The sequence below is a fragment of the Bubalus kerabau genome, chromosome 4, assembly GCF_029407905.1.
Source record: "Bubalus kerabau isolate K-KA32 ecotype Philippines breed swamp buffalo chromosome 4, PCC_UOA_SB_1v2, whole genome shotgun sequence".
NCBI classification, from domain to species: Eukaryota; Metazoa; Chordata; class Mammalia; order Artiodactyla; family Bovidae; genus Bubalus; species Bubalus kerabau.
In genome coordinates, this window is record NC_073627.1 from 143,645,219 (window position 1) to 143,666,732 (window position 21,514).

General features: G+C 39.8%; 1 long non-coding RNA gene across 12 annotated transcripts in view; it reads right to left on the reverse strand.

The window, feature by feature from the left end:
- Positions 1–4,530: 4,530 nt before the first annotated feature.
- Positions 4,531–21,514, reverse strand: part of LOC129650433 (uncharacterized) — a 74,321-nt gene continuing 57,337 nt past the window's right edge. For 8 of the 12 annotated variants that reach the window (XR_008713754.1, XR_008713755.1, XR_008713751.1 and 5 more), the window contains 2 exons: positions 16,256–16,514; positions 4,531–5,544 (listed from right to left, as the gene is read on the reverse strand). This is a non-coding gene — a long non-coding RNA (uncharacterized LOC129650433). The other 4 variants (XR_008713759.1, XR_008713760.1, XR_008713762.1 and 1 more) reach the window with 3 other exon arrangements.

Consider the following 21,514-nt stretch of genomic DNA (forward strand, 5'->3'; position numbering starts at 1 on the left):
TGCCAAATCAAACCATATCTCAGCCTCAGGGGAAGGGTTGGATCCTGCTTTTCCTACCAGAGTTTCTACAATTTCATTGTGACCTGTCACTTATAAGGACACTGCTGAGCATATATTACGTCAGCTCAGGCCACAGAAATGCTTACTTTTTTAGTCCTTTTCACAGTTTTATTTTTCATATTAAAACTGATTCATCTGGAATTTATTTTGTGTCAGGTGTGAATTGTAGGTTCAACTTTATTGTTTTATGACTTTCTACCTAGTTTATTTCTACACTGTTTATTTAACAGTCTGTTATTCATGGATTTAAATACCACCTTTAGCATATACTAAATTCCTGTACATATTGGAGTTTATTTCTAGACTTTCTAGTCTGTTTGTTAAGAAATCATTCACATCTTGAGCTTATAAAAAGATTACTAAAGGAGCCCTATTGAGTTGCCTTTTGTATTTTCAAGTGTTTAAAGTACCTCACAAGGTACTTAGGAATGCTTTTGAATATTTCTAGCAATATACTCAGGGGAAGGCAAAGGTTATATAATCTGGCTCTAATTTTTTTTTTTTTTTAAGAATTAGGGGAAAGAGAGGAGAAGAAAGAAATAGGAGGCATTTCTTTTCAGTTTTAGTGTCCAGGAACAGCTAGTGAGGAATTGGAGATAACAGAGCAGCCTTTGAGAGCCAGTGAATTGGTAGGTAAGGAGAGCTTGCTTGTAGCTATCAGCACGACTTTTTAGAAAGATCAGCTTGCTTTGTGGCTGCTCAAGGATTTTAAAAATCAGAGATAATCTTGTTAGAGCATGTTTCTCAAAAGAGTGAAAGATACTATTGTGATGAAATACATTTCTAAAACACAAATACATTTGGAAAAGAATCCTACCATATCCCTTCTAAGATAAAGAATAACGTTTATACTTGTTTAATATTTCCTAAATGTATTTGACTATGGAAGCTTTTAGGTTTGGTTTTTTTGTCTTTTTTTTTTAAATTTCTGTGGGCTATCCACAGAATTAGTGCTCTTGGGAACATACTTTGGGAAATCTTGTGATAGACAATGACAAGCATAATGAGTCATGAGAAATTATCCTTTGCCACTACATCCTAAATAGACCCAACTTCCTATAACAGGGAATGAGCACTACCCCTTAACCTCTTTTTCATCCAGTAAATGGGAGAGGCTTTTGTTGGAAGCCTGTTGTAATCGACCCGCAAGGACTCTCCTCGAAAGTACAAGACCCTTCCTCAGAGCTTGACTTAACTCTGAAGTTACTCTGCCCTAGAAAGATCTGATAAGCCTATTAAGATGGAACTAGATATCCAAGTAATGGCATACCACTGAGGGACCAATTAGTAGGTTTAGGAACTCTCCTAAACAAACACAGCCCTGCAAGAACTTCTGAGGTTTCACATGAGTATCTACTCAAGGCTTCTTATTCCTAAGGAAGTCATAAGGAAATTTTGAAAAGTTTACAAAGAAGACTGTGTCAGCAAGTTTACATCACAGTGATTTACTCAAATTTACTCAAAGTGTAAAGAGTAAGTGTGTACTCATATCCCACTGTGGTCTTAATTTGCATTTCCCTGATGGCTACTGATGTACACTTTTCATATACTTAGCCTATTCTTGTATCTTCTTGAAGGGAATGTCTGTTCAAATTATGTGCCCATTTTTTATTGAGCTGCCATCCTAATAAGTTGTAAGCATTCCTCATATATTCTAGAAACAGGTCTTCTGTCATCTATATACTTTGAAATTTTTCTCCCATTCTACACTTTGCCTTTTCCTTTTCTTAATGGTGTCTTTTGAAGAGCCCATGGTTTTAGTTTTGATGATATCCAACTTAATGTTTTATTTTATGGTTTATATTTTTGTGACCCACCTAGGAAGTCTCTGTCTACCCAGAGTTGCAAAGATATTCCTTCTGTTTTTTTTTTTCCTAGAAATAAAGATTTGTCATTTTCTATGACACCACCCTTATGGCAGAAAGTGAAGAAGAACTAAAGAGCCTGTTGATGAAAGTGAAAGAGGAGAGTGAAAAAGTTGGCTCAACATTCAGAAGACTAAGATCATGGCATCCGGTCCCATCACTTCGTGGCAAATAGATGGGGAAACAGTGACAGACTTTATTTTTCTGGGCTCCAAAATCACTGCATTTGGTGACTGCAGCCATGAAATTAAAAGATGCTTACTCCTTGGAAGGAAAGTTATGACCAACCTAGATAGCATATTAAAAAGAAGAGACGTTACTTTGCCAGCAAAGGTTCATATATTCAAGGCTATGGTTTTTCCAGTAGTCATGTATGGATGTGAGAGTTGGACTATAAAGAAAGCTGAGCGCCGAAGAATTAATGCTTTTGAACTGTGGTGTTGGAGAAGACTCTTGAGAGTCCCTTGGACTGCAAGGAGATCCACCCAGTCCATCCTAAAGGAGATCAGTCCTGGGTGTTCATTGGTAGGACTGATGTTGAAGCTGAAACTCCAATACTTTGGCCAGCTGATGTGAAGAGCTGACTCATTTGAAAAGACCCTGATGCTGGGAAAGATTGAAGGCAGGAGGAGAAGGGGATGACAGAGGATGAAATGGTTGGATGGCATCACCGACTCAATGGACATGAATTTGGGTAAACTCTGGGAGTTGGTGATGGACAGGGAAGCCTGGCGTGCTGCGGTTCATGGGGTTGCAAAGAGTCGGACACAACTGAGCAACTGAACTGAACTGAACTGAATCTGCCTCTCATTCCCGATAGTCTATTAGTGAATGAATAGACATGATTCTGTTTTTGTATAACTGTTCTTATTCATTTCTGGGCCTAACCTAGATGTTAACATAAAAACCTCATTATTGCCCCCAGAGAGTGCAGACAGATTTCTGCTGAGGGTTTTCATGAGCACAAGACTGGTTCTTCTAGGAAAACAAATTCGCTAATGTGAGAAATGCAATGAAAGGACAGGTTTTATACTGCTGTAACACTTTTCTCTCACAGTATTTAATGGCTACTGGAAGTTCCCGTCACTATCACTTTTAGAACAAAACATTCTTTTCTCTCATCATTGAGTAAATCCTGCTAAAATTAGCCAGGCTCTGCTCAAGAGGTATCATGGCTCCAAGAGTTGTAGTAAAACAATGAGGCACTGATGTTCTTGAGTGCCTGACATACATTTATCTACTCAGTCACCGCTCTGTAAATTAAACTACTGAAGTACTGGCTTGGGTGCAATAAACAATACAGTGTACTTGTTTTGAATGAACATTTGAATCAACAGGATGGGAGTAAAATATGGGTTGGCCAGAAAGTTCGTTTGGATTTTTCCATTGCATCTTACAGAAAAACCTGAATGAACTTTCTGTCCAAGTCAATATAAATGCAAGATAACAAAGAGGCCTGAAATACTTTGAGAGTTCCTGGAAAGCCAACAAAAATGGGGATGTTGCCATAGTTTCCAGGAAGCACACACTGCCTAAAATCTCAGTGTCAGAAGGAAACTGAAAATGCAGCACAATAAGCTCTAGAGTCAGGGGTTATTCTCTCTTCTGTGCTTTAATTAGTGTGATCTTGGCCTTTGGAGACAAGCCACAATGAAAAAAAAAAAAAGTGTCTTCAATTCTGCCTGTTGGCAACGTTCTATCCCTATGAAGCTCTTTGGAGCTTCTGCTGGGTAATGAGAGACACAACCTCTGTCTAAAATGAAGATGATTTCCTAATTAGGGAATTGATGGGACCTTCAAAGCTCAGCACTGTCCGTCACCCAGGAAACTGTGGTTCTAGCTGAATCACCCTTTTGTTAGTTCTCCATCACCCAAGGAAGCTACTTTATCCCAGAGACAAAATCAGTAGTAAAAATCTAACAGTGGCTTATTGTTAGCCCCAGCATACCCCATATTCACTTTTTTCTTCATTATATGTTACTAAGATAGTTTTAAGTGAAATTCAAGAGTGTATAACAAGTTCATCAAAGGGATCATAACTACAATCTTTATCCAGATATTCACAGATTAAAGACAAAAAGAAATGCAGAGAGAGAATTTCCATCTGTAATAGGGCTTAAACATAAATAACAAGTTGAGCCTAAGTTAAAATGAGGCTTCAGAGCTATAATTGTGTGCATGCATGCTCAGTCACTTCAGTCGCGTCTAACTCTTTGTGACCCTATGGACTAAAGCCCACCAGGCTCCTCTGTACATGGGATTCTCCAAGCAAGAATACTAGAGCAAGTTGCCATGCTGTCCTCCAGGGGATCTTCCCGACCCAGGAATTGAACCCACATCTTCTGCATCTTCTGCATTCCAGGCAGATTCTTTACCCACAGAACCACAGTAAATTTATTATATCTTTCTTTCTATTTACTTTGATTTTTCTCATATAAGAGACTCATATAAGCAGACTGCCATCTCTTAAAGAAGAATTCCTTTCAAAGACATGACATTTTGATTAAAAGGAGAAATATAGTATTGTTCTTCTCTTGTTAATTCATTCAGGGTTTAAGGCAAGAATACTTCAGAACCCAAGATGATCCTAGTAAAAAGAGAAAACTGAGAACTTAAAAATTTTAATGCAACTGCTGAAGTCAGAATATCTTTTCATTGGCTTCCAATCAACCAGTATCAAGCAGAATGATAATAATCTGTTTTCAGCCAGAAGTACTGTCCACTCCAAGTTCACAGAATTTCAGTCAACATTTAATTTGTGAAAAGCAGCCTGTCTCATTGTCACATCATCGTTTGGCTAATCATATCTGAGGGGGAGGACGGATTCCCTTCTCCTTCCACACAGACTGAAGCCACGTGAATATAGTGGGGGAAAACCAGCAAACATGGGTCCAGACTTACAAGCTTCATGACCTGTACCATTTTTCTTTCACCTCCCAGAACCTCAACGACTCTACCTGTAAATTGGGGACAATGCTTCTTCTCACACAGGTAGGTGGGAAGCTGGTGAAATAATGTGTGTAACAAGTGCCTTATATGTTCCTGAAACATGGAAGGGGCTCTGTAAATAATAGCTATTATCATTATCTCTTTTTTAATAGTTCCATTGAATTATTGTAAATATTAGCTCAGCTAACTAGGTCAACTTTTAGATCTGCTACCTACATATTCCGTAACCAAATAGCAATGTTTCCTCAGTGAAACAGTTTCAAATATTTCTTCTCTTGAGTAGGAGAAATGGTCCACTGTCCAAACCCTTTCTATCATACCGGTACTCTGTGATTCTGTCCCCTGTAAAATGTACGTTTCAGAGCATTATTTCATGATGAGGTGGGAAAGACATGGAAGCATTATTTAGTTTTATGTTCTGAAAACTTAGGCAGGTGGAAACCAATGAAAATGTCAGTCTGAGTCCAAGAAGTCTCATCATTTTGAGGCCAGCAACATTAAGGGCAGTCACCTCTTGTAAGTTCTCCAGGCTCCTGACCAGGCAGGCCTTAGAGACCTTGGGGACTCTCCCAATATGCAGGATCTGAAGGTGTGAACACTGCGAGGCCAGGGAGCCCACACTCCTGGCAGTAAGAGCAAGGCAGCCAAATACTTCTATTTTGTGGAGACTCTGGAAGTAAAAAAAAAAGTAAAATGTTATACTGTTCCCTGATTCACTGGACTTGAGCAGATTCCCAAAGTCACCTGAGTGACATTTTTACTTTTTCATGGTGGAAAGTCTGCATTTTACTGTTTTATTTGAGAAGTGAACATACAGTGCTGATAACATGAACTGGTAAACTTGATCAACAGATGAAGAAAATTCACTAAACGTGGTACCCTCAGCAAATCCAAGCCGTGTTGATTCGCCTTATTTATGGTAGTTGTGTTCTAGGAAGCTGCTCAAACACTGGGTAAGCAAATCCTCAATCATTGCCCATAAGGAAATACAGGGTTAGATTCCTGTGAGCTTCTGGTCATAATGTTTTTGTCAACTGATTAATACCTGCTGCTGCTAAGTCACTTCAGTCGTGTCCGACTCTGTGTGACCCCATAGATGGCAGCCCACCAGGCTCCCCCGTCCCTGGGATTCTCCAGGCAAGAACATTGGAGTGGGTTGCCATTTCCTTCTCCAATGCATGAAAATGAAAAGTGAAAGTGAAGTTGCTCAGTCCTGTCTGACTCATAGCAACCCCATGGACTGTAGCCTACCAGGCTCCTCTGTCCATGGGATTTTCCAGGCAAGAGTACTGGAGTGGGTTGCCATTGCCTTCTCCGGATTAATATATAACCTTGTTTTAGTGTGTGTTTTTGTTTAAAAACACCTCATTTAATGTATATTATTGATTCATTAACGCTGAACTCATGGCCAACAGGACTATAACTCATACTTGAACAAAGCCAGTTTGACATGTGTATTTACTCTACAAGGCACACCATAGCCCTCTCATCCTTAGGAATACTAAATAGTTCTTCAGTACTATATTTGGAGGCCATTTTAATAGCAAGTCACTAATAAAAAGCACAAACATGGGGAAAATATGGCTCTAAATGGACCATGAAAAGGATACGTCCTTACAGTAGAACTAAAACAAGAAGATAGAACCTCACCCTATTGGACCTCACCTGAGAACATGCACCTTGGACAACTCAATTTTTCAGTTCAGTTGCTCAGTCATGTCCGACTCTTTGCGACCCATGAATCACAGCATGCCAGGCCTCCCTGTCCATCACCAACACCTGGAGTTCACTCAGACTCATGTCCGTCGAGTCAGTGATGCCATCCAGCCATTTCATCCTCTGTTGTCCCCTTCTCCTGCCTCCAATCCCTCCCAGCATCAGGGTCTTTTCCAATGAGTCAACTCGTCACATGAGGTGACCAAAGTATTGGAGTTTCAGCTTTAGCATCAGTCCTTCCAATGAACACCCAGGGGTGATCTCCTTTAGAATGGATTGGTTGGATCTCCTTGCAGTCCAAGGCACTCTCAAGAGTCTTCTCCAACACCACAGTTCAAAATCATCAATTCTTTGGCTCTCAGCTTTCTTCACAGTCCAACTCTCACATTCATACATGACCACTGGAAAAACCATAGCCTTGACTAGATGGACCTTTGTTGGCAAAGTAATATCTCTGCTTTTTAATATGCTGTCTAGGTTGGTCATAACTTTCCTTCCAAGGAGTAAGTGTCTTTTAATTTCATGGCTGCAGTCACCATCTGCAGTGATTTTGGAGCCCCCCAAAATAAAGTCTGACACTGTTTCCACTGTTTCTCCATCTGTTTCCCAGGAAATGATGGGACCAGATGCCATGATCTTAGTGACACCTAAATTATAGGATAGCAATGCTCAATGGCAGTGGAGGTTTATAAAAAAATATTTTCGCATTTTTTATAAATTGATTGTATTCAGGAATATGAAACCACCCCTCACTCTGAAATTACAGGACGTGTAAACCTGTCTGATTGTTTTAAAACATGAAGGCTCGCAGTTATTTGTGTCTGTTCTAGCAGCTTGGTGCTCTTGGTATATTTTTCACACATATCTGTCTGACCTGAGTCACTACTATGACCTAGAAAATTTCAGGACATAGTAAGGGCACAGGGAAGATAGTAAGTAATAATACTGTCTACTTGGAGGACTTACCTTGTCATCCAGTGGTTAAGAATCTGCCTTGCAATTCAGGGTACATGGCTTCAATCCCTGGGTCAGGGAACTAAGATCCCACATGCCGCAGAGCAACTAAGCCTGTCACCACAACTACTGAGCCCGCATGCCACAACTAGAGAGTCCATGCACCACAAGGAAAGATTCTGTGTGCCACAACTAAGGCCCAACGCAGTTAAATAAATAAGTAAATATTTAAAAACAAACAGAACAAAAGAGCACATTGGGTACTTGCTATTAGACTGCAAGCCCATGCGTTGGTTCTGAAGAAATCAGGAAACTCCCACCAGTCCTTCTTTTTGTGTGACTTTCAGTTGAATGATTACCTAAGGCAGCAGCTCTCCTCCAAATGTGGTTCTGTAACCAGCAGTAACCTGTTAGAAATACAAATACCTAGAGCCCACCCCAGAACCTCTGAGGGTGGGGCCCGGTGACTTGTGGTTTAACAAGCCCTCCAGGTGATCCTCATGCCTCTTTAATTTGAGAATCACTGACTTCAGGAATCTTCCTAATTATGCCCAGGTCACTTGAGTAGTTAGCACAGGCACATGGGTCATGAGTCCATGATTCCATCTTGGATAATTGAATTCACTACGGAATAATGAAGCTTTAATCTATATTCCCCAGAACCACCACAACATAATAAAATACCTTTTTAAACTGACAGTGTATTTTTAGAACATTATTTCAAAATCAATTCATATTACATGAGTAATATGTTGACTTTACTGTTGACTATTGCAAAATTGGATGAGGTATGCAGGACCATGAATGAGTTATTGTGGGGTATTTTAACACATAAACTATTAATTTATTGCCCCATCCATCTAGATAGGTTAATTTCTGTTAAGGAATTTTTTTTTAAGACAATAGGAGAGTATTCAGGTGTAGAATGAGTATACGTTGTGTGTTTGTGACTACATTTGTGTGTATAGAAGCAAAAATCAGAAATAAAAACAGCATATTATAGAGTTTAAGTATTATAATAAAATATGACAAACCATTATAAGAACATTTTTTCTGAGGACATGATTAATTTCCCATGTTTAATTTCCCAGTTATTTAAATACATATTTGTTCTATTGATTTGATAGTGTTACAGCCAAGTTACTCATAGTCCACTAGAACTTGTTACTGAATAGAAGTCAGATTTTACTAAAAGTTAACACAGTGGCTTCCCTGGTGGTCCAGTCAATAAAGAGTTTGCTTGTAATGCAGAAGACCCAGGTTCAGTCCTTAGGTTTGGAAGATCCCCTGGAGAAAGAAATGGTAACCTACTCCAGTATTCTTGCCTGAGAAATCCCAAGGACAGAGGAGCCTGGCAGGCTACAGTCCATGGGGTGGCAAGAGTCAGACACAACTTAGTGACTAAACCTATCAACATCATGAAAGAATGTGTACTTTAGTATTAAAAAGCCTACACCTTTTTGCAACGGATGCTCTTAGGACCAGTCCTTTACCTCTCTGAGGCTCGTTTCCTCATATGTAAAATGAGGATGTTGAATTTATAAGGGTCCATAGTGTCTGATCTTGGAGAAGGAAAGGGCAACCCACTCCAGTGTTCTTGCCTGGAGAATCCTATGGACGGAGAAGCCTGGTAGGCTGCAGTCCATGGGGTCACACAGAGTCGGACACGACTGAAGCAACTTAGCAGCAGCAGTAGTGTCTGATCTAACATTCTGCCTAAGGTGGAAACTGAGCTGGAAATGCAAGAGTTAGCTTGAGAACTAGAGTCTCAGAGAAGAGGAAACACTTGAGGTAGAGTCAGGTACTGAGAATCTCAGATATAACCCTTTACTGTTGACTACTGCAAAATTGGATGAAGTATGCAGGACCAGCAGGCATGGTAGCCTAAGAGAAGAAATACTGGGGAAGCTTCAATATCAGGACGTGAGAGAACACTGCCTTCCTACAGTCTTAGGGGAATGTATTTGAGGTGATATTCATATCTAAGAAAAATATAATTCCCCTGAATTCAGCCCACCTTGGGAAGCTAGCAAGATAACTGAATGATTGCCAATTTTTATTCAGTTATGATGTCTTTCACATGCTGTTGACCTCATTGTCTGTCCCCTTCTGCTATTCTTTTAGTGTTTGACCTCCAACCCAATTACCTGACCCAGGACTGTCACCTGCTTCCAATTAGCTTGTTAGATCTTCCAGCAGCAAGCCTTGATATGAAGTCTCAGAGAGTCTCAAATGGAACCTTTTCACCAGAATTTGATCAAGTCCCATCAATGAAAAACCAAAAGGCTCCTTTGATTTCCTGTTCCTATCCAGTCATCACTTTTCCTTTTTTCCTACCCTTTTAGACAAAATTTCTCTGTTCCATTCATTCATCATGTCATGTCAATGTGTTTTTTTACTCTGTCACACCCCCGAAACAATTCTCATGAAGATCATTAATGATTGCTAGTAGCTAAATCCAATAAACATGCTAAAATCCCCAATTTATATACATTTTAAGTAGCACTGGACACTGTTAACCACTGCCTATTTCTTAAAATTTTTCTCCATTTCTCAAAATAACACATTTTTCTGGTTTTCCTCATATATCTTTGGCTTTTCCTTCTCATTCCTTTTGTAGACTCAGCTTCCTTTACATAATCATTGACAAACGGGGCTTCTCAAGGCTAATGGCAAGACCCTCTTCTCCCCTCACACTATAATCTCTTTCTAGATGTCAGCCATGACCATAGCTTCTACAATGTCCATCTCTAGGCAGATCTTGCTCTGAGCTCCAGAGTCCTCTATCCTTCAGTTCAGTTCAGTCCAGTCAATCAGTTGTGGCTGACTCTTTGCGACGTCATGGACTGCAGAACACCAGGTCTCCCTGTCCATCACCAACACCTGGAGTTTACTTAAACTCATGTCCATTGAGTGGGTGATGCCACCCAACCATCTCATCCTGTCGTCCCCTTTTCCTCTGGCCTTCAATCCTTCCCAGCATCAGGATCTTTTCCAATGAGTCAGTTCGTTGCATCAGGTGGCCAAAGTATTGGAGTTTCAGCTTCAGCATCAGTCCTTCCAATGAATATTCAGGACTTATTTCCTTTAGGATGGACTGGTTGGATCTCCTTGCAGTCCAAGGGACTCTCAAGAGTCTTCTCCAACACCACAGTTCAAAAGCATCAATTCTTTGGTGCTCAGCTTTCTTTATAGTCCAAGGAAAAACCATAGCATTGACTAGACGAACCTTTGTTGGCAAAGTAATGTCTCTGCTTTTGAATATGCTATCTAGGTTGGTCATAACTTTCCTTCCAAGGAGTAAGCGTCTTTTAATTTCATGGCTGCAGTCACCATCTGCAGTGATTTTGGAGCCCCCAAAAATAAAGTCTGACACTGTTTCTACTGTTTCCCCATCTATTTTCCATGAAGGATGGGACCGGATGCCATGATCTTCGTTTTCTGAACGTTGAGCTTTAAGCCAACTTTTTCACTCTCCACTTTCACTTTCATCAAGAGGCTTTTTAGTTCCTCTTTACTTTCTGCCATAAGGCTGGTGTCATCTGCATATCTGAGGTTATTGATATTTCTCCCGGCAATCTTGATTCCAGCTTGTGCTTCTTCCAGTCCAGCACTTCTCATGATGTACACTGCATATAAGTTAAACAAACAGGGTGACAATATACAGCCTTGACGTACTCCTTTTCCTATTTGGAACCAGTCTGTTGTTCCATGTCCAGTTCTAACTGTTGCTTCCTGACCTGCATACAAATTTCTCAAGAGGCAGATCAGGTGGTCTGGTAGTCCCATCTCTTTCAGAATTTTCCACAGTTTATTGTGTTCCACACAGTCAAAGGCTTTGGCATAGTCAATAAAGCAGAAATAGATGTTTTTCTGGAACTCTCTTGCTTTTTCGATGATCCAGCGGATGTTGGCAATTTGATCTCTGGTTCCTCTGCCTTTTCTAAAACCAGCTTGAACATCAGGAAGTTCACGGTTCACATATTGCTGAAGCCTGGCTTGGAGAATTTTGAGCATTACTTTACTAGCGTGTGAGATGAGTGCAGTTGTGCGGTAGTTTGAGCATTCTTTGGCATTGCCTTTCTTTGGGATTGGAATGAAAACTGACCTTTTCCCATCCTGTGGCCACTGCTGAGTTTTCCAGATTTGCTGGCATATTGAGTGCAGCACTTTCACAGCATCATCTTTCAGGATTTGGAATAGTTCAACTGGAATCCCATCACCTCCACTAGCTTTGTTTGTAGTGATGCTTTCTAAGGCCCACTTGACTTCACATTCCAGGATGTCTGGCTCTAGGTCAGTGATCACACCATCGTGATTATCTGGGTTGTGAAGATCTTTTTTGTACAGTTCTTCTGTGTATTCTTGCCATCTCTTCTTAATATCTTCTGCTTCTGTTAGGTCCATACCATTTCTGTCCTATATCGAGCTCATCTTTGCATGAAATGTTCCTTTGGTATCTCTGATTTTCTTGAAGAGATCTCTAGTCTTTCCCATTCTGTTGTTTTCCTCTATTTCTTTGCATTTATTGCTGAAGAAGGCTTTCTTATCTCTTCTTGCTATTCTTTGGAACTCTGCATTCAGATGTTTATATCTTTCCTTTTCTCCTTTGCTTTTCACTTCTCTTCTTTTCACAGCTATTTGTAAGGCCTCCCCAGACAGCCATTTTGCTTTTTTGCATTTCTTTTCCATGGGGATGGTTTTGATCCCTGTCTCCTGTATAATGTCACGAACCTCATCCCATAGTTCATAAGGCACTCTATCTATCAGATCTAGGCCCTTAAATCTATTTCTCACTTCCACTGTATAATCATAAGTGATTTGATTTAGGTCATACCTGAGTGGTCTAGTGGTTTTCCCTACTTTCTTCAACTTAAGTCTGAATTTGGCAATAAGGAGTTCATGGTCTGAGCCACAGTCAGCTCCCGGTCTTGTTTTTGCTGACTGTATAGAGCTTCTCCATCTTTGGCTGCAAAGAATATAATCAATCTGATTTCGGTGTTGACCATCTGGTGACGTCCATGTGTAGAGTCTTCCCTTGTGTTGTTGGAAGAGGGTGTTTGTTATGACCAGTGAATTTTCTTGGCAAAACTCTATTAGTCTTTACCCTGCTTCATTCCGTATTCCAAGGCCAAATTTGCCTGTTACTCCAGGTGTTTCTTGACTTCCTACTTTTGCATTCCAGTCCCCTATAATGAAAAGGACATCTTTTTTGGGTGTTAGTTCTAAAAGGTCTTGTAGGTCTTCATAGAACCATTTAACTTCAGCTTCTTCAGCATTACTGGTTGGGGCATAGACTTGGATTACTGTGATATCGAATGGTTTGCCTTGGAAACGAACAGAGATCATTCTGTCGTTTTTGAGATTGCATCCAAGTACTGCATTTCAGACTCTTTTGTTGACCATGATGGCTACTCCAATTCTTCTGAGGGATTCCTGCCCGCAGTAGTAGATATAATGGTCATCTGAGTTAAATTCACCCGTTCCAGTCCATTTCAGTTCACTGATTCCTAGAATGTTGACATTCACTCTTGCCATCTCTTGTTTGACCACTTCCAATTTGCCTTGATTCATGGACCTGACATTCCAGGTTCCTATGCAATATTGCTCTTTACAGCATTGGACCTTACTTCTATCACCAGTCACATCCACAGCTGGGTATTCTTTTTTTGGCTCCATCCCTTCATTCTTTCTGGAGTTATTTCTCCACTGATCTCCAGTAGCATATTGTGTACCTACTGACCTGGGGAGTTTCTCTTTCAGTATCCTATCATTTTGCCTTTTCATACTGTTCATGGGGTTCTCAAGGCAAGAATACTTAAGTGGTTTGCCATTCCCTTCTCCAGTGGACCACATGGAAGTGGTACTGATGAACCTATTTGCAGGGTAGGAATAGAGACACAGATATAGAGAACAGACTTTTGGACTCAGCGAGGGAAGGAAAGGGTGGGACAAATTAGGAGAGTAGCATTGAAACATACACATTACCGTGTGTAAAACAGATGGCTAGTAAGAAGTTTCTGTGTAATGTAGGGAGCTCAGCCCGGTGCTCTGTGATGACCTAGAGGACTGGGATGGAGAATGGATGGGAGGGAGGTTCAAGAAGGAGGAATATATATATATATACATACTTATGGTTGATTCACATTGTTGTATGGCAGAAACCAACACAACATTGTAAAGCAATTATCCTCCAATTAAAGTGAGGTCGCTCAGTCGTGTCCGACTCTTTGCAACTCCATGAACTGTAGCCTACCACGCTCTTCCATCCATGGAATTTTCTAGGCAAGAGTACTGGAGTGGGTTGCCATTTTAACAAATTAATGGCAGTTTTTATGTGCTCCTTTAACTTTGTATGTTTTAAAGTAAAAAAAAAATTGTTTCAGCAAATATATAAGAAGTAAAATAAAACATAGATAGAAGATTCTGACATCTAGATAGAAAAGTACTGTGCTGTCTTAAAATTAATGAAATTTCTTTGTTACAAAACCCACTATGCCTTCAATAGGACTTGAACAGAAATTAATAATTGACAAAATGCAAATAGCAAACAGATAGATAAAGATAAAACCAAGTAATCAAAGACAAGAATAAGAAAGTAATCTTACAAGAGAAAAAACTTTTTTCTTCATCAAATCAGTGAAGTTCACTTTGTTCCTACCCCTCAACTTTCCACCCACCGCCAAAGAGCAGTGACTGGCAAGTGTATGATGAACAGGCATTCTTTTCCACTGTTGATGGAGTATATGTTAATCCAGTCCTTGAGAACATTTGAAAATGTAAATTAAGAAAAGTTAAATCCAGAAATTCCACTTTGAAGAATCTAGCCTTAATAGTCATTAAAGGGGAGATGGGAATCTCCATGCAAAAAGTATCATTGGTGTAGCTTTTACTTCAAAACATTAGGAACATCCTAACTGTTCAAAACTTAAGAGATGGCTAATACATTTTGAAAAGGTTAAAATGATGCTAATGGCAAGCTTTCAATAATGTAGGAAAATATTTGCTAAAATGCTAAAGACAAAGGTTCTGTACAATTATTTTTTAAAAAACCGATGCATTAGAAATAATTCAAAGCAAATACAGTCAAAATAGTTTTAACAAAGAAACAAGAAAAAGTACACTGGAACTTTCTGAACCAAAGCATTGTATTAATATTCCAAAGTGAGTGACCGTGAGATATGAAACTGTGGCAAAAGGGACCATTTTGGATTTCAATGCCAACACTTCATTTCTATTTTTATCTTTCCATTTGACTATGGCAAAATTGTTCAAGGACTAGTATTCAAAAGACTTGAGATAATTCAAAGAAACCACAAGCTGCTGCCAACTTACATAAGAAATGTTGGCCTTCTTAATTTACTTAAATACTTTGCCAGTCAAATTTCAATTTGATGAGGTTTTATTGGCCAGTTCCAGGCTTTTTTTTTACATCACAGGGGCCACACTTCTTGGTGTGTTTTTCTACCAAGTAAGCTATTACACAATTCACAAGCCATTGACCTTGGGAGGATTCGAGGTGTTTCCCCAAATTATGTCTTGCATTGTACCTGCATTCCTGCAGGGGTTTAAAGTATTCTTGTGTTAAAAGTTGGTTAAGGAGACAAGGTTATAATTATAGAAACAATTGGGAATGTGTGCTGTAGGCATTCAGAGTGGGGGATAATCAATGGAGCCTGGAATAAAATAAAGTAGCATTTATTGAGCACATACTAAGTACTAGTCACTAAGGGTTTTATGTACACTATTTTTTAATTTTCACAACAGCTCTCCTTGATGATTATTATTACCCATATTTTATAAATAAGGTAACTAGGGTTCATGGGCTAGGTAATGGGCTTCCCTGGTGGCTCAGACAGTAAGTAATCTGCCTAAAATGCAGGAGAGCTGGGTTCAATCCCTGGGTTGGGATCATGGCATCTGGTCCCATCACTTCATGGGAAATAGATGGGGAAACAGTGGAAACTGTCAGACTTTATTTTGGGGGGCTCCAAAATCACTGCAGATGGTGACTGCAGCCATGAAATTAAAAGATGCTTGCTCCTTGGAAGAAAAGTTATGACCAACCTAGACAGCATATTCAAAAGCAGAGATGTTACTTTGCCAACAAAGGTCTGTCTAGTCAAAGCTATGGTTTTCCATTGGTCATGTATGGATGTGAGAGTTGGACTGTGAAGAAAGCTGAGCGCTGAAGAATTGATGGCTTTTGAACTGTGATGTTGGAGAAGACGCTTGAGAGTCTCTTGGACTGCAAGGAGATCCAACCAGTCCATTCTGAAGGAGATCAGCCCTGGGATTTCTTTGGAAGGAATGATGCTGAAGCTGAAACTCCAATACTTTGGCCACCTCATGCGAAGAGTTGACTCATTGGAAAAGACCCTGATGCTGGGAGGGATTGGGGGCAGGAGGAGAAGGGGACGACAGAGGATGAGATGGCTGGATGGCATCACTGCCTCAATGGACGTGAGTCTGAGTGAACTCCGGGAGTTGGTGATGGACAGGGAGGCCTGGCGTGCTGCGATTCATGGGGTTGCAAAGAGTCAGACACGACTGAGTGACTGAACTGAACTGTCTCTGAGTCTCAGATTACTTGGCAGACAACTGTAGGTAATGCCTACCTCAATGAGTGCTTGATAAGAACATCAAATAAAGAAATACAAACATACAGAAATGGAAGCTACATGTAAATGAAATATTTATCATTATTTTACCTGTTTCCATGCTTTTTAACTAAAGCTTCAATGGCTTTGTCTGTGATCTGGGATCCATTAATAGAGTCGCAAAGAGTTGGACATGACTGAGCGACTTCGCTTTCACTTTTCACTTTCATATATTGGAGAAGGAAATGGCAACCCACTCCAGTGTTCTTGCCTGGAGAATCCCAGGGACGGGGGAGCCTGGTGGACTGCTGTCTATGGGGTCACACAGAGTTGGACACGACTGAAGTGGCTTAGCAGCAGCAGCAGCAGGCTGAAAAAGAAATTACATGTCAATAATATCTCTATTTAAAAAGAAGGATTTCATACCAAAAGCTTGCAGTTCACTAGTTATTCAAATAGCTGCAAAAAATATCTAAAGAAGATTTTGTTTTGCTAAACCATGCACTCTAATTTTCTTTTTTTTTTTTTTTTCTAATTTTCTTTTGATAGCTTTGGAGAGCTTGATGAGTCAGACACGAATATATATCTTTATTTCTTGAACTTCTTTTCTGTTGCCTTGATTTCATCTTTGGGGGAAACATATTTTCATTTCAAATTATTTTCTTTATTGTGATCAAAGAACATGGTTGTGTAAGGGATATGGAATGCTCCTGGGTGTGGCTACTTAAAGTATAGTTTCCATCGTCACCACCATGTTATTCAGCCAAGAATAGTTTCCTATGGAGATAAATTAAGGAAAACATACAGTGACATCATGATCATTACACTTATTTTCTTTGATCAACACCAAGCTTCAGTTAGAAATTGACAAAGAAATGAAATATAGGGAGTCTTACATAGCATTTCTTTTAAGATTTACCACTAAATATAATGGGACATGGGTGTCCCTGGTAGCTCAGCTGGTAAAGAGTCCACCTGCAATGCAGGAGACCCCCCAGTTTGGTCCTGGGTCAGAAAGTTCCCCTGGAGAAGGGATAGGCTACCCACTTCAGTATTCTTGGGCTTCCCTGGTGGCTCAGGTGGTAAAGAATCCACCTGCAATGCAGGAGACCTGAGTTCAGTCCCTGGGTTGGAAAGATCCCCGGGAGGAAGGCATGGCAATCCACTGCAGTATTCTTGCCTGGAGCGTCCCCACGGACAGAAGAGTCTAGCGGGCTGCAGTTCACGGGGTTGCAAACAGTCAGAAATGATTGAGTGACTAAGCACAGCAAAGACAATGATGTGTTTAACATGACACTACATGTGTTTCCCAAACAGTTCTTATACTGTGCAGAAAGTATAATTGTGATGCTTGACAACACATCTGATTTTGTGACTCTGGACGGAAAGCCATAATCACTGATTGCCTTTGGCATCTGATATATATTGACTACACAGATTCTATTAAAATATCTGAAGGAGTCCTTGCCTACTGCCAGAGAGCTACCATTAATTTCATTAGAGCTGGGCATTAGGTGGTTAGAGAGGCAGGTGGAAAACTAAAACTACTTTGGCCACAATTCTACTCTAAAAGATTAGTGAAGATCAGTTTTGATATCGGGATGACTGTTTACAAATGCCTGGTTTTCTCTTTCCTTCTCTTTAATCTTTGCTTTATGCTTTGAATATACAATATACAAATTGGAATTACTTCAGTTTGTTGGGGATATAATTAATTTTCTCATGAAAAATATTTATAAGGTAAAGTACTTGCAAAGATTATTTTGTATTCTGATTTTTCTGCAAATCAGAAAAATAAAAAATTTTCAAGGCAACATATCAGTATAGGTAAAAACATCATACCATTTAAATATATACATATGTATATTAAACAGTTGGACACAACTGAGCGACTTTCACACACACACTTGTAAATATTGACATACATATCAATATATGCAAAAGTTTTTATGCATGTGCTTATGTGGCTCATTTATGGGTAAGGAATCCATTACTTTCATTTGAGTCTCAAAGAAGTTGTTACCCATAGTATTTTAAGCACTTCTCAAGACTAGGAGTTAGCAAATTATGGCCCATCAGCCAAATGCACTCGCCATCTGATTGTGTAAACAAAGTGTTACTGGAACAGGACTATGTTAGTTTATTTACGTACCATCTAGGGAAGCTACAAAGGCAGAGTTAAGTAGTTATGACAGATTGTATGGCCTGCAAAGCCTGAAATACAAACTACCTGGCACTTGAGAGATAAAGCGTTCGATCCCTGCTCTGGACTCTGGTCCATCTGGAAACCTGGCGCTCCTGGTTGTGAACTGAACCTACCTACAAGCCAAGTCTACAAAAGTCATGGATGGCATGCTTAGAGCCAAACATTAAATCCTGAAGGAAACATCCTCATGTTTTATTTCTGTAAGAAATAGATATGAGGCAGAGGGTAGTCAGAATCTGAATCCCCTTGTTTAGGTTCCAGTTCAAACTACTACTTACTACACATGTGAAGTTAGGCAAGTTACTTAACCTCACTGAGTCTAGGCTTTCCTCCTCAGCAAAATGAGGAAGATTATAATACCTATCACTTCATGGCAAATAGATGGGGAAACAATGGAAGCAGTCAGAGACTTTATTTTCTGGGGCTCCTAAATCACTGCAGATTATGACTGTAGCCATGAAATTAAAAGACGCTTGCTCCTTGGAAGAAAAGTTATGACCAACCTAAACAGCATATTAAAAAGCAGAGACATTACTTTACCAACAAAGGTCTGTCTAGTCAAAGCTATCGTTTTTCCCTGGACTATAAAGAAAGCTGAGCGCCAAAGAGTTGATGCTTTTGAACTGTGGTGTTGGAGAAGACTCTTGAGAGTCCCTTGGACTGCAAGGAGATCCAAGCAGTCCATTCTAAAGGAGATCAGTCCTGGGTGTTCATTGGAAGGACTGATGCTGAAGCTGAAACTCCAGTACTTTGGCTACCTGATGCAAAGAACTGACTCATTGAAAAAGACCCTGATGCTGGGGAGGATTGAAGACAGGAGGAGAAGGGGATGACAGAGGATGAGATGGTTGCATGGCATCACTGACGCAATGGACATGAGTTTGAGTAAACTCCAGGAGTTGTTGATGGACAGGGAGGCCTGGAGTGCTGCAGTCCATGAGGTCACAAAGAGTCGGACATTACCGAGCAACTGAACTGAACTGAACCTCATAGAGATGTTCTAGGGATTAATATAACGCAGATATAACATTTAGAACAGTGGCTTGCATATAACAGGAACAAGAAAAGTTTTATTTTAAAAATATATTGTCAATTAATTAGTGGGAAAGTGGCAGGGCAACTTTTGATGCATTACCTTGAAACTCCTTGTATGAGTGCCATCATGCCCACATCTGTGGCCCCAGACCAACTTAGACCCACTGCTGTCAATCTACTAAAAAGGGCCTTCTGCATGGAGCAGGACCTTGTCTCCCCTAAGCCCACGGCCACTGCTGCTTATCTCAGTCAGCTCCTGGGTGGATTAAAACCAAGTGAGCCTTCATTAGAAATGCTTCTGAATCCCTTCAGAATAGGGCATGATCAGATTTTTACTAAGAATACTAGGGAGTAAGAGAAATCAACACAGAGGCCAACAGCTGAGATATAAACAGCTCAGCAAAGGAGGAAGAAAAACATGAGGTGAGCAATTAAAACGACTCGGTATGTCTCTGTTCAATCAACTCATCTTCCTTCAGGCCTGCTTACTGAACCTGCCACACTTTCCTCCTGACAACAGGGGAGATAACTGCATTACCATGATAGGATTATCATGGACCTCATTCAAACAGCCAATGATGATGTAGCCATTAAAAATTATTTTCCTGAGGAGTTTTTAATTAATTGAGAAAATGCTTAAATGAAAATGACTACAAAATGTTTTATACTTTTTATAATCTCCAGTATTTCTATAAATGTGTTAAAATGCCCTTAAATATGTATTGATTTGTAGCTTAAAAAATGTTATTTATGAACAAAGTGAGGCCAATTTATAGTGGAAAAATCACATGAGTGATTAGCTCTGGGGGATGGTGGTGTGGGGACTGAGTGGGAAGGTGGCATGGGGCAACTTTCTGGGATGGTGGGAATGTTTGCATCTGGATGGGATGGGTCACACAGGTGTATGCATTTGTCAAAACTCCATAAATGGTACACTTACAATATGTGTGTTTCATTATATATACATTTTACCTCAAAAATAAAAAAGGAATTGTAATGATATACAAGTTGAAGTATTTAGGAATGAAGTATACCAGATGTCCATAACTTTGAAAAAGAACTCAAAGAAAATGAAGATGGATTGATGCTCAGGTAGAGGAATGGATTGATAGAACTGTGGTAAAGTAAATATGCTATCACCCAACTATAGAGCCAAGGCTGCAAATATAGATGTTAACTATACAATTCCTTTAATTTTTAAACATATTTTAAACTTTTCATTACAAAATGATGGGAAAATGCAACCAAAACCTAAGTCCAGTCTGTCCTTCGATCCACACCAGAGCTTTGTACTAGAGTGTTGGAGGTAAGAGTTACTGGTTGGCTTTGATAAAGCCAGTTGGTGAAAACTAAGAATTCTAAATTAGATACTTGGTTGTAAGTGTTCTTTTTTATTAAAAGGTTATTCATTTGAAATAAATAGCTGGAGGATATTATCAGTTGGATATGTCACTCTATTACTTTTATCTGAGCCGAACAGGATTCACCAAACCCCTAGAATCTGGACCATCTTAAACACATTCTCCATAATGGTGGCCTTACTGACTTACCAGTTCACACCTGTTTTCATTTTTTCCACACATAACACGAGTGACTGTTGTTTGATATAAAAAAGGAACAGAGAAATAAGTCTTTCTAGGCTAGAAGCTTGTCATCCCAGGCAACAGAAATTTTCTACCAGTAGAACCTAAAAGTTTTGAGAGGCTGAGTTAAAACTGAATTATATGAAATAATATTGACCGAGAGCCTCAACCTGATTTCTACTCCTATCCCAGATTCAATAGGGCTAAAGACCGGGAGCTGGAGCATTATACCTATAGCTCCACATTTTCCCTGGGAGGATTCCCAGTGGCTGCCTACTCACCTGGATGGCAGCTCTTAGCTTTTTACAAATAACCAACACTACCAGACATTTCCTGCTCACCATCAGCACCAAAAGTGTTATGCACAATGGTGTTCTAATTAAAGATCACCAAATTAATTTTGTTTTGATATATTATATTTTTATTTTAAATGATAACTGGGGCTTTCCTCAGACACCAAAGAATCATGCATGGATTCTCAGCCCTGTCTATTTGTTCACAGAAGCGTTTAGCCCTTTTTTTGCCATGCACACCTCTGACAGCATA